The 12,447-nt window shown below is 42.6% G+C and overlaps 1 protein-coding gene across 2 annotated transcripts in view; it reads left to right on the top strand.

Moving 5' to 3' along the window:
* GRIA1 (glutamate ionotropic receptor AMPA type subunit 1) overlaps positions 1-12,447 on the top strand; it is a 307,872-nt gene that overhangs the window by 172,627 nt on the left and 122,798 nt on the right. The gene's annotated exons all lie outside the window — the stretch shown is intronic.

Raw genomic sequence — 12,447 nt, forward strand, 5'->3', positions numbered from 1 at the left:
TCAGAGTGTTTGTGATTAGGGTGTAATTATAGAGTTAGAAACCAAGGACGCTTTTGAAAGGTTTAACAAAAGGAGGGAGCTACACTTTTATTTCACAGTTCTCTCTGCACAAGAGAAATGGAATGCATGGGCTTTAAAGCAGCCAACAGCATTTTTCTAACAGATCACTTTGGAGGGATTCAAATAGCCAGCTTTGGGGGGCTGCTGGAAGAGAGGAAGGAAAGAGACTGTGGTTAGAGAGGAGAGCTTTATGTACACGGAGTTAAAAAAAATAGCATGAACCTTCCACCCCCCAACCCCTGCTTTTTGTCCAGACACCACCATCAGCTGGCTTTGTGATCTTGGGTAACTCTCCAGCCATCAGTTTTCTGACCCATCAGATGGGAATGATAGTTCCTGATCTGCACACTATAGTGTCATTGGAGAGATCAAAGGTGATGCTGAATGTCACCATGTGTTGGAAAGTTGAACATGTTCTACATAGGTGGGAGATTCTTACCACATATACTAAATCTGCCCAACTGTATGTCACTTATTGTGTGTATGTGTGTATACACACATACACAGACATACACACACACAGACATACACACACACACATATGTGCTTATGTATTCATATTTTATATATGATAGGATAGATGTGTATTTATATTTCTAGAGCAGTGGTATGTCCATAAAGTGTACTTGAACCTTGCAGAAATTGGAGAGCTATGCCATTATTTCTTAAAGAAGCACCTAGGCCCTGGAGCCCTCCAAAGAGCCAGGCTATCCAGTCTGGCTGTCTGTCTTCCTCCAAACCCCAGTACTGACTCCGTGTTCATTCGCTGCTCTGACACTGTGGTCAAAGCAGACATCTACCTGTCAGGGCCCTCCTGAGTTACAACTTTTGCCTTTGTGACACATCAGCAACAAATCTTAGACCAAACTAGCATTTCTCAAAACAGAGGGCCTGTGGACTCCTGCAATGCATCTGCAGAGCCAGTTTGGGAAACATTGAGCAAATACATAAATGTTTCGGTATCACTGGAATTGTAAAAATGAGTACTCACAACATGGGACAAATTGCAAAATTATTAATATTGATGATTAGAGTTTCATTGAAACAAATCAGTACATTTTAAAATGCTTATAGAGAACTAGCAGACCTCTGAGAATTTAAGAAGGGTCCAGCAGACTCCAGTTTGAGAAACATTGAAGGTGCTGATTCTCTTTCAATATGGACCATATGGTACCTCCTGGGGGGTTAATAACAGTAACAGCAATTCCTCCCATTTTCAACCTGTTATGGTTTATGTGAAATTTCTTATGAATCACACTGCTGGCTCTTGAATGTCATAATACTCCTGTGGAGTAAGCAAGGTAGAATTTATCATCCACATTTTACAGATGTGGGAACTGAGGCTCAGATAGATTATGTGACTGAGCTGCAGAGGAGGAAGGCAGGCACCTAGTCCATGGAGTCTGTCTGGCTCTCAGGAATCTGACAAAAACCTAGTAAGATGGGAGTAAGAATAGGACAACCAGGCTAGCCTAACCCACTGGGAGCCACTGACCCAGAATTCCTAAAACCCCTGATGAATACACTGGCAATAACTACTATAATCCATTGAATCGCTGCACTCCAGGCGCTATGAGAAATACTTACATGTGTTATCGACTAAACCCTTACCATGGTCCTTGATAATATTATCCCCATTTTCAGATGAAGAATCTGAGGGTTCAGAAAGAGCAGGGAATTTTCAAAAGTCACAAAGTCTATAAAGTGATGGAGCTGGGGTTCCCCTCCAGGACCAAAGAGCTCTGACGTACATGTGCTTAGTACCGTGCAGTGTGGCTGCTGAGGGTGGGAAATGAAAGGAAGGAGCAAAGGTGGGGCTGGTGGTTCTTGACAAGAGGGCTTGAGTTTAAATCTTGCCTACAATAGACCTGGAAGTCAAACTCAGGCTCTCAAGCTCCTATTGGCTACCTTGTTAATTATACATTGATGGCATTTCATTTTAATTATAATTTCTAGTCCATAAGGAAGCTGAGGGAGAGACAGTGAGGTCAGGTCATCCCAGGTCTTAGTGGGATATTTGAGGATCAGCACAGCCAACCATTCCCTCCATGTGATTGCATATTAACTCCTGTAAAGTATTAGAGTTGGAAGGTTTGGTCCATGGGACAGTTAACCCAAGCTCCCAGCTCTGTGCTGCTATCAGTCGTGAGAAGGAAGTGTTCTTTTGTCTCCTTGTTCTTCTATGCTGATAAATCTGACTACACTTTCTAGACAGCCAACCTTAATGCACTTTCTTTGGTATCTCTCTTCTGCTGTCTCAGTGCCCCACCTGGTCACATTTGGTTTCCACAGCCTCTGTTTAGACAGGTGGTACAGTGGTTGGGAAGGGTGATTTGAGGTCAAACAGTCCTACTTTTAAGTTCTGGCTTTATATTTATTAGCTGTGTGACATTAGCCAAGTTACCTAACCTTTCTGAACTTTCATTGCCTCATCTGTAAAAGAAGGAATAGTGTGATATTATCTACCTCCTCATTGGTATTATGACAATCAAGCAAGACAATATGTTATAAAGTGTGTATAGTAATATATAGCCCAAATATGCACTCAGTAAGTATTTGTAATTACCACTATAATCATCATCATCACCATCATTACCATCATCATCAGTGTAGACAAAAAGACATTTAATATCTGGGGACCATGGGCTATCTTTGAGGGGCCTCAACCCTCTCCCAGACTAAATCTCATCCACAACTATCTCACAGCTATATAAGGCCTTCCTCCCTGCTTATCTTTAAGCTCCTAGAAGAAAAAGTAGGTCTACCTTGTTCACTGATGAATTCCCAGTGCCTGGCAAAGTGAGCTGCATATAACAGGTGTTCTTTAAAAATTGACCAAATGAATGAATGAGTGAAATGAAATACTGTTCAGGAAATAAACAATGTTTGTACCCACACATCACATGCATTACAGGCAAAATCCTTGAATGCAAAATGCTAAAAGAAGCAGAGAAGGAAATCTGAACATAGTTATGACTATGCAAATGAGTAGCTAAAGATGGGCCTAAGAGGGCTTTTAATCCACTTCCCATAAAGGGCCAGAATCTCCTCTACAATATCTCTAACAGAAGCCCATCCATCTGGTTCCTGCTTGAATAACACCCAGGGATGGGGAACTCACTGCCCCGAGGCAGCTCTTTCTCTTTGCAAAGGGCTCTCAAGTTTCTAAAGTCTTCCTTGAAGGGAGCCCAGTCTGCCCTATGCTACCCTCTCAGCACTTCTGGCACCACCTGGTCTCTTGGAAGCCTTGCAGAACATGTCTACTGCCCTTCTGTAGAAGCCTGTAGAAGGCTGTAGAAGCAGCCTTCATGTGCTTGGGAGCCTACCCTGCTTGATCTTTGTGTTTGCTCCTCCAGCTTGGACACCTCTCTGTTCCCTCAGCACCTTCTTACAGTGCATGCTTCTGAAAGACGTCCAACTGATCATCGAAAGTGGACAGAGCAAGTCCTCGAGCCTAGCACTGTGTTGGGCTCATATGAGAAGCTGCTCATACAAGAGGAATCATGCAGCTTGACTTTTGTCCTGGAAGGAACAAGGCCTTATCTTCCACCTCGATTGGCACATGTAATGAAAGTTCTAACGAATGCGAGAGAAAAATCACAATGTGGGATAGTAACGCAAGCCCCATAAATGGCCACCTGAGCTGCCAGAGCATGGCAGTCAGAGGCTAGAGAGGTTTCTGCAGGCTGCGGGGTGTTGGGGAAGGATGACAGTGGATCTGTGTAGCCAGTGGTCCTGTGAAGAACATGCCTTTGCCCTGGTTTGAAGAGTCCAAGAGAGCTAGGACTGAAGGGTCCCTAGGAGCTCATCTCAGCCAGCCCTTCATTTTACAAATGGCACTTTAGGCCCAGAGAAGGGAAGTGACCTGCTTGAGGTCACAGAGAAGTTAAAAAACAGAGCTGGACTGGGATTTGGAGGAATCATTTGCTCTGTTCTTTATGCTTTATTCACCCCACTGTGGCCTTTTAGTTTCCACAGTGTGTGTGCGTGTGCGTGTGTGTGTGGTGTGTAAGAGAAAGAAACATGGAGACCAAGAAAGAGACTCAGTAGCATTCTCTCCTGCCCCCCTGCGTCCCTGTCAGAGTCTCTCTTCACTGATGGGACCTTCTGCACCTTCCCCATTTCCCTTCCCCACAGGCTTCCCTCCCTCCCGCTGCCTACACCTCACTCTCTTGTAACAGCGAGAATACACGGGTACTTCATGATCATCACGGCTGACATTGCAGAGGCCTCTGATCCCAGATCCCAAAGGATCCTCATTTGCCATGTGGTCCAAGCATTCCATCAGGCAAGGCCTAGTCTGTTACTCTTCACACTCATACCTCATGGTCTAGAATAATCCACTCTAGAGACTGTTGAGAGTTTCTGTGTCCCTCCAAGAAAGGTGGATTGTATTCGTACTTTATGAGTCAGAAAAAAGAGGTTCAAGTTGCCAAAGGAACTTTTCCAAGGTTATGTGGCTAATGCTGGAATTTGAACTCAGATCTCTCTAACTCTAAAGATTAGGTGTTCTAATCTCTTCCCAAATCAGGGAAACCTTTGCAACTCTTAGGCCTGGTACTATGATTGAACAAAACTGAGAAATAAACTCCTTTCCCCCTGAAACTGGGTTTGAATTTTGGCTCACCCACTTACTAGCTGTGTGATCTTGAGCAAGCCCCTTCACCTCTCTGTACCTCAGTTTCCTCATCTGTAGGTGAGAATATGAATACATACCTCACAAGATAAGGATAAAATGAGCTACTTTGTGTCAAGTTTTAGAACCGTGAGTGTAGCAGAAGCCTGGGGTCTCATCCCAACTCTGCCACTGATCCATTATCACTTGCAAAATATCTTTGTTTTTGAGGGTCTCAATTTGTTGAAGATTTGATACAGTGTTTTCAAAAGGAATAATTGCCAAGAGGACCTTTGCAGGTGTGTAAATTATGGTGCTAGCTTCCCTGCCTCTCTCTGCTGTCCAGAGATATGAAAACAAAATTCCCAAGCCACGTGGGCTCCCTTCAGCATAAGGGGGACACTGCTTCGTTAATCTCAAGCACTCAGGGTTTGCAGCCTTTGCTCTTACAAACACCTTGGCTGATTTGAAACAGCCTTTTCCATGCTGAGTTAACAGACTATTCCAGATATGCAAGACAGCGTTGGCAACTGCTCTTTCAGAGCATGCCCCCACTAGCCTAGAAGCAGAAAGGACAGATGTCTCAAAACCGATTATGGCAGGAGTTTGGGGTAATGTGTAACTAGAAGGGTTCAGTCCTTACTTCTTACTTGTACCTCTTTTTAAGACAGAAAAGCAGAGAATGTAATGGAAGGAACATGGAGCCCATGAGCTAGGGGGCTAGGTGAGTACTTACTATGTGCCAGGCATCATTCTAAGAATTTAACATATGTTAATGTAGTTTATCCTCACCACAGTCATATGACATAGATATTATAACGATCCATATTTTTGCAGTGAAGGATCCCGAGGCACAGAAAGGTGAAATAGCTTGCCTGAAGTCGCAAAGCTAGGAGGTAAACAACTGAGATTCCAATCCAGGCTGATGTGTGACATATGTTCCCTTTGATTCACTGCCCTTTGTGGCTCTGAATCTGAACCTCGGAACATGCATATCTTCTCCTTAGAGGGTTATTCCCTGCACTTTTCACCCGACCAAAGCCTCCTCTTTCAGGCTTCATTGCTTCCACTGAGAAGCCTTCCCTGAGCTCCAAGGTCAGGTTTTGGTTCATATATTTTGCTCTACAATTACTTGGATAATATTGGCCTTCCTTATGAAACCTTAAGTAATCTGAAAGCAAGGATCACACCTGTGATTTTCTGCTGCACCCCTTTGTCTAGTATGTGCTTTTCAGTATCAAGTACTAACAGATGAAGGAGAACATGAATGAGCAACTAGAATATTCCTTTCCCCATTCCCAGTAGATTTCAAATTTCTCATATGTTTGGCCTTTCATTCATTTTTCACCAAGAATTCAATAGATACCTACTGTATTGAGACCTCATAAGTGCTTAAGATGGCATTTTGTCAAAAAGTGGGATTTCTGCAGTCTTTGCCTAATCGTCCCTGGACAGAAAGGCTGTGATCAATATAAAAGGAAGATGTTGGTTTAAAGCCCGCCAAGAATTCCGGGCCTCACACTAAGCTGAATTTTGTATGGACCTTTGGCCCTTGTTCTGAAGTGGCCCTGGCCAGATGTCACCTCTGACTGCAGCCAGCTAGAACACAGGTAACATAACGGGATGTTCTGGCATTCTAACCAGTACCAGGTCTGAGGATACACGGCTTCACCCATACATCAGCAGCCCAGCCTGGGGGCCCCTGACCTTCTGCCACAAAGTGGCAGCATTTTATCCTAAACCCCTGGACTGAGAGAAGTTGGTCTGTGAGGCCTTGACTTTGACAATGCTTTGTCAACAATGGACACCTGCCTGGGAAATAGGTCTATTTGTGCATTGGCAGATATCCGAACAGACGGGTACCTGCCTCCCTGGTTTCAAATGCACTTGGATCAGTTAACACTAGTGGGTTTTTTATTTTATTTCCAATACAGACAGTATTTTAGCTGATTTGAACACAGCTACAATGTCTTATTGACATCGCAGGAGGCAGATATGCGTGCATGTTACCAGGGATTATGTAGGGTGAAGACACATTAAAGTTTTGGTTCGTTAAAGTGACTGAAATAGGAAAATGTGACGGCCTTATGCAGAGACATGGTGATTTGAGGACACAACTGAGTCCTCAGCTCAGGAATATTCTATGACTTCACATATATCCATATTCATGTGCACACACCTATGTGATCACAGAATTATAGATCAAAGCTGGAAGAGCCCTTAAGAGAAAAATCAACTTACTCCCTTAGGAGAAATCAACTGGCTCAGAAGTTTCCAAACTTTTTAGTTAAAAGCTCTATTTTCAAATGAAATCTTGGGAAGAACCCCAGCATGTAAAACAGATAAAAAACAGAGCTGCTTTGGTGGTAGAGGGAAGGTGGAGTTCTAGGACCCCATTCTTCTGCCTTCCCACCCCCCCCACCCCCACCCCAGGCCAACAGGCCTGCAACCTGGGAACACAATTTGAATGACCATGGGTCTAGACAATGCCCTTCTACTGCAGATCAATCAACTACTGCTGGGAGAGGTTGAGACCATTGCCCAAGGGCAAGCAACTCCTGAGGTTCAAAGAATTTCTGTGGTTGTCCCTAAAACTGTCTTCCTGACAATTCTTATTTATGACCTAGTTCAGAATACATATGTATACTACATGGAAAAAGTCCATGAAAAGCCCTCTTTGGTCCAAAGAACAAAAGCTGAGATTCATATAAGAATCGTGAAAATGGTGAACAAAGATATTTGCTCTCTCTCCCTGGATTCCTCAGTGTGAATTAGGCAGTCCTCATGCTCCAGGTGCTTGCTGCGGATAGAGTAAGGACCAAGGCCCCTGCCTCCTGGGAGCCCCACAGTCTCTTAGTGCAGGTCAGAAGGAGGACCGCAGTCTCAGACAGAGAGACAGGACAGGCCTCAGAGAGAGAGAAACAAAGAGACGTGGTTCACATTCCAAATAGCAGTGCATATTAAAGGAGCTGGAGGCACATGTCTTGGTCTCCTGGAAACCTGCTAATTCCTTCCTAGTGTAAAGATACAGGCCATTCCAGGTGCTTCCTTGCAGGACAGGAGGTGAATGAGTCAGAGTGACAGTACTAGTGGTTAGGAGGCCGAATGTACAGTGCTTGGAAAACAAACTTGAGTCTTGTCACTTGCTGTGACTGTGGTCTCCGCCCCTCACTAGCTGTGCTATATTGGGCAGATACTACTGGGTTCATTTAAGCCTGTTTCCTGACTTGCAAGATGGGAATGATAATAGTACTTGCTTCACAAGGTTGTTGTGAGGATTAAATGAGATAATACAAAGAAAGCTCTTAGCACGCTGCCCCCTACGTAGTAGGCTGGATACATCCTAGACACTATGGCAGTTGTCATTGTATCTTAGCCGAAGTCTGCCTGCCCCGACTTCTGCCTATTCATAGGTGCCGGCTTGCTTTCCAGAGTCTCAGAGAACAAATCCCCCACCTTGTCCCCATGACAGCCCTTCTGGGATTTCAGTACATCCTCCACTTACCCTCTCAGTTTTCCATTATTTCTCAGGTTGATTATCCCCACTTTTCAGGCATTTCTAATGTAACAAGACTTTTCAAACTGCACTTGCCTGTAACCGTCCTCTCTCTGGAGCTGTCATCTAAGAATCTATCTGACAAGTGGGGGAAACTTGGCATGTTCAACTTGTGCCTTTCTAAGTATAAACTAAAAGTTCTTCGATTTATTCCCATGTTACCTCTTCTAGATCTCAAGGGAGGTGCGACGAGGCAGCCCTCTTCCCGGTGTCCAGGCTTGTTTAATAAACCTTCTTGCTGGCCCCTTTAACAACGCTGGATGCCCCCTCTTCTTTCTGACGGGTGTGGCGTCCACACAAGCGGGATGATGAGGGCTGAACAGCTTGACATGACCCCTTGAAAGAATCCCAGAGAAAAAGGAAATCTGGCTTTGAAGATACCGCTTTTGATCCTCCGCCAGCAGCGGTCCCATACACCTGCCTCCTGTTCTCTCCGGAGTCTTGCCTGGCCCACTGCCTGGTTTTGAAGCAGTTCTAACAACACCTAACTTCTTTTGAGGCTGTGATAATGATGATGGTGAATGTGGTGATGATAACAGCTAACGTTCATTAAGCACTTACTATGTGCCAGACACAGTTCTAAGTGCTTCAATGTATTCTTTTCAATCTTACAACAATTCCATGCCGTAGGTGCCATTATAGCTACATTTTGAAGACCAGAGAACTGAGCCTCAGAGAGGTTAAATAACCAGTAAGCCGCATAATCGGTTCTTTTGTTTCCAGCCACACGTGATAATTAATAGTCATAATGATAGCCCAGAGCCTCTTCATGATCCTTAAACCATTTTCTAAATCTTCACAGCTACATGAAAGCATATCCAATGTAGTTATAGTGTTAAACATCTCTTTAGGATATCATAATTATTTGAAATGCCTTTTCCTTCTAATCCTTTGAAAATTATAATTGACATAAGATAGAAGGAATGCCTGAGTTAACTACCTTACTTAATTGAGCACTTCTACTCGCAGTCTATTCGAACAGCTGGTCATTATTGTATTGCTCCTACAGTGACATAAAAGGAGTCAGATCCCAACCCCAGCTAATCCCCTAACCAACCATACAGCCTTAGGCCACTCATGCCCCGGCCCCCCCCCCCATCTCACTTTCCCCATCTGTACAATGACGGGTTAAGTCTCATCCCTGACATCTTTGCTTCAGGCATCAGGAAACTGTGGTATATGGGTCAGATCCAGCTGTCCCCTCATTTTTTTTTTTTTTTTTTTTGGCTCATGAGCTAAGAATGGTTTTTACATTTTTAAATTATTGGAAAAAAATGAAAAGAATGATATTTCATGACTTGTGAAAATTATATGAAATTCAAATTACAGTGTCCATAAATACATTTTGTTGGGACACAGCCATGCTCATTCATTTACTATTGTCTATGGCTGCTTTCATGCTATAATGGCACAGTTGAATAATTACAGCAGAAACCATATGGCCTGCAAAGACAAAAATATTCACAATCTGGCCCTTTACAGAAAATATTTGCTGACCCCTGGTCTGGATGTAGGGTAGGTGGGCACTAATAGACTTTAGGTAAATCAGAGGCTTGGGAAACATCTAACCAACCTTCAGAGGTTGGTGTCAAGGAGAGAAAACTAGAGTGTTCTCCCACAGATATTCCTTTAAGATAGAAAGCTGTCCTGGAAGGCCTGTCTTTGGCAGGGTCAGTCACTTATTCAGGGCTATTCACTGTGTCATCCACACTGTCTGAGGTCCTTTGCCCCTCTTTGGGACATTCTCTAAACACCCTCCTAAAGCCAAGCTCATGTGTTCCTTCACCAGCAAGAAAATGCAACATACTGATAAAGAAGACAGATTTTATGGGTGGACCATGGATTGAATTGTTGCTTGCTGTGTGATCTCAGGGGAGTTTCTAGAAGTCTCTGAACCACAGCTCTTCAACATAAATTGGGATGGATACTCACTCAACTCATTTATGCAAATAAGCATCTGGTGCCTCCTATGCATGTTCACCTCTCAGGGTTGTTTGAGGGATAAAATAAAATTATCTATATAAAGCATTTAACAGAATGCCTGGCTCAGGATAAGAACTTGGGAAATGTTTAAAATAAATCTAGGGGTGCCTGTTGACTAATTATTTCATTTTTCATTTTTAAATGACAGTAATCTTATCATTCTCAGAACGTTGTTGAGATGAAGTTATATAATTCAAATGAAATGGAACTTTGGCCATTATTGCTATTTTTATTATTCTTATGAGCAATGCTTCCGAAGCTGTGTTTCAGTAGAGCATTTAATAGGGCCAGCATTCTTTTTTCCAGACCAGGAGATAACAAATTAAGCAGGGCTCCCTTCACACATCATAACAAAGATTCAATAAATGCAACAATTTATCTTCCCTGTTCTTCCACTGCCACCCCCTCCCCCACTTTCCAGGGACTAACAGAGGACTTCTAAGCATCAAGGCACATCAGAACTATCTGAAGAGCTATATTTTTAATAGGATAAATAGGAACTGTATTCACATAGTAAAATATATATATATATATAGGTTTATTTTATATATATGTATATACATATATATACACATATATATACAGATTTTATATATATGTATATACATATACATATACATATACATATACATATACACACACACACACACACACACACACACACATACATATATTACAGCAGGGTATAAAATAAAAAGCAAATGCTTGCTTTCTCCAATCTCAAACTTCTTAAAAATAACTATCTTAAACCTTTTCTGTGTTCAGTGATTCTGACGGTTTCCTGTACATTTCTACATACTAGGTCTAGGTCTCTTTCTCTTGCTTGATCAGTTTTAATTCCAGCCCTGAGTCTCCATTAGAAAGATGATGATGAACCATCTCCTACTAATCCCTACATCCAGGCCTCAGTGTTTGTTGGTTGTGCTATCATTTGGCAGTCTTCTTGATTTTTAATCTGCCAGCATTAGAGCTTTATAAAAATGCAGGTGTCCATTGCTTACCAGGGCCACTGAATGACAACTTTTAGGAATGACTATTTTGCAAGAGCTCTCTAAGATATTCTGATGCATCCCTCAAGTTAAAGACCTCTCTCCCAACAGCCTGTAGTATTTCAGCCAGGTGATCTGCACTTGAACCAAGATAGTAGGCAGAGCATCCGTCTCATGTTACTCTTTCGTCAGTCACAGGTGGGACAGTGTGAAGTGCCAGAGAAGTGCAGATACGGCACACAGGAGCAAAGTAACATAACGGCTCCAAGAGCTCACTGGTCACAAAGCCATATTTTAGATGAGAAACAGAGTCACTCTATAAAGAGCAGCAGCTGATACAGCTCAGCGCGGACAGCGGAAGGAGTCTGGGTTCAGGATACCTGGGTTCTCATACCATATAACTGGAAGCATCTTGTACATTTACTTCATTTTTATCCCTGAGTCACAGTGTACACATCAATAGACTCAGTACTTGGGGGAATGTTCTAAAATAGGAAAAAATGGCTCAGAATAGTAATAATTAAACTTCATAGTTTAAATCTTTAATAAAATATCATTAGCAATGTGGCATCCTTACACATGTTGCATAATTAGTAGCACAGATAAAGCAGATAAAGAAAAACATTCTAAATATCAGATGTTACTCCTCCATGGTCTTTTTTATTTTAATAAAATGACAAGGAAAATTAGAAAATGATTAATTAAACCTTGTTTAATGAGCATGCTCCAGGGAATAGAAAGAGCGAGTTGAACTTTGCAGTTAACTGGTGGGCAGACAGTTAACATGTTTATTTCCCCTTCTCAGTCAAGAACACTTATGTAGGGGCACCTGGGTGGCTCAGTCCATTAAGTGTCCAACTTTGGCCCAGGTCATGATCTCATGGTTTGTGAGTTTGAGCTCCACATCAGGCTCTGCACTGATAATGAGGAGCCTGCTTGGGATTCTCTCTCAGTCTTTCTCACTCTTCCTTTCCCCCATCTCACTCTCTCTCTCTCTCTCCGAATAAGTAAACTTAAAAAAAAAAAAAAAAAAAAAAAAAAAAAAAACACCATCTATACTGGCAGAGTCTATTTACTTGCATTATAGAGAAATCAAACCTAGTCCCTATAAGAGACTTAATTCTCCGTGATGAAGGACAATGTAGGGATTCCATATTACCATTCCAGCATGAGATCTTACAGAGGGAAAATGCCAGCTATTAGATGAATGTGCATTGACCACAAGTTATTCCCTTAGTTGTTTT

This window comes from Herpailurus yagouaroundi, unplaced genomic scaffold (assembly GCF_014898765.1).
Source record: "Herpailurus yagouaroundi ecotype Mexico unplaced genomic scaffold, PumYag 29, whole genome shotgun sequence".
Classification (NCBI taxonomy): Eukaryota; Metazoa; Chordata; class Mammalia; order Carnivora; family Felidae; genus Herpailurus; species Herpailurus yagouaroundi.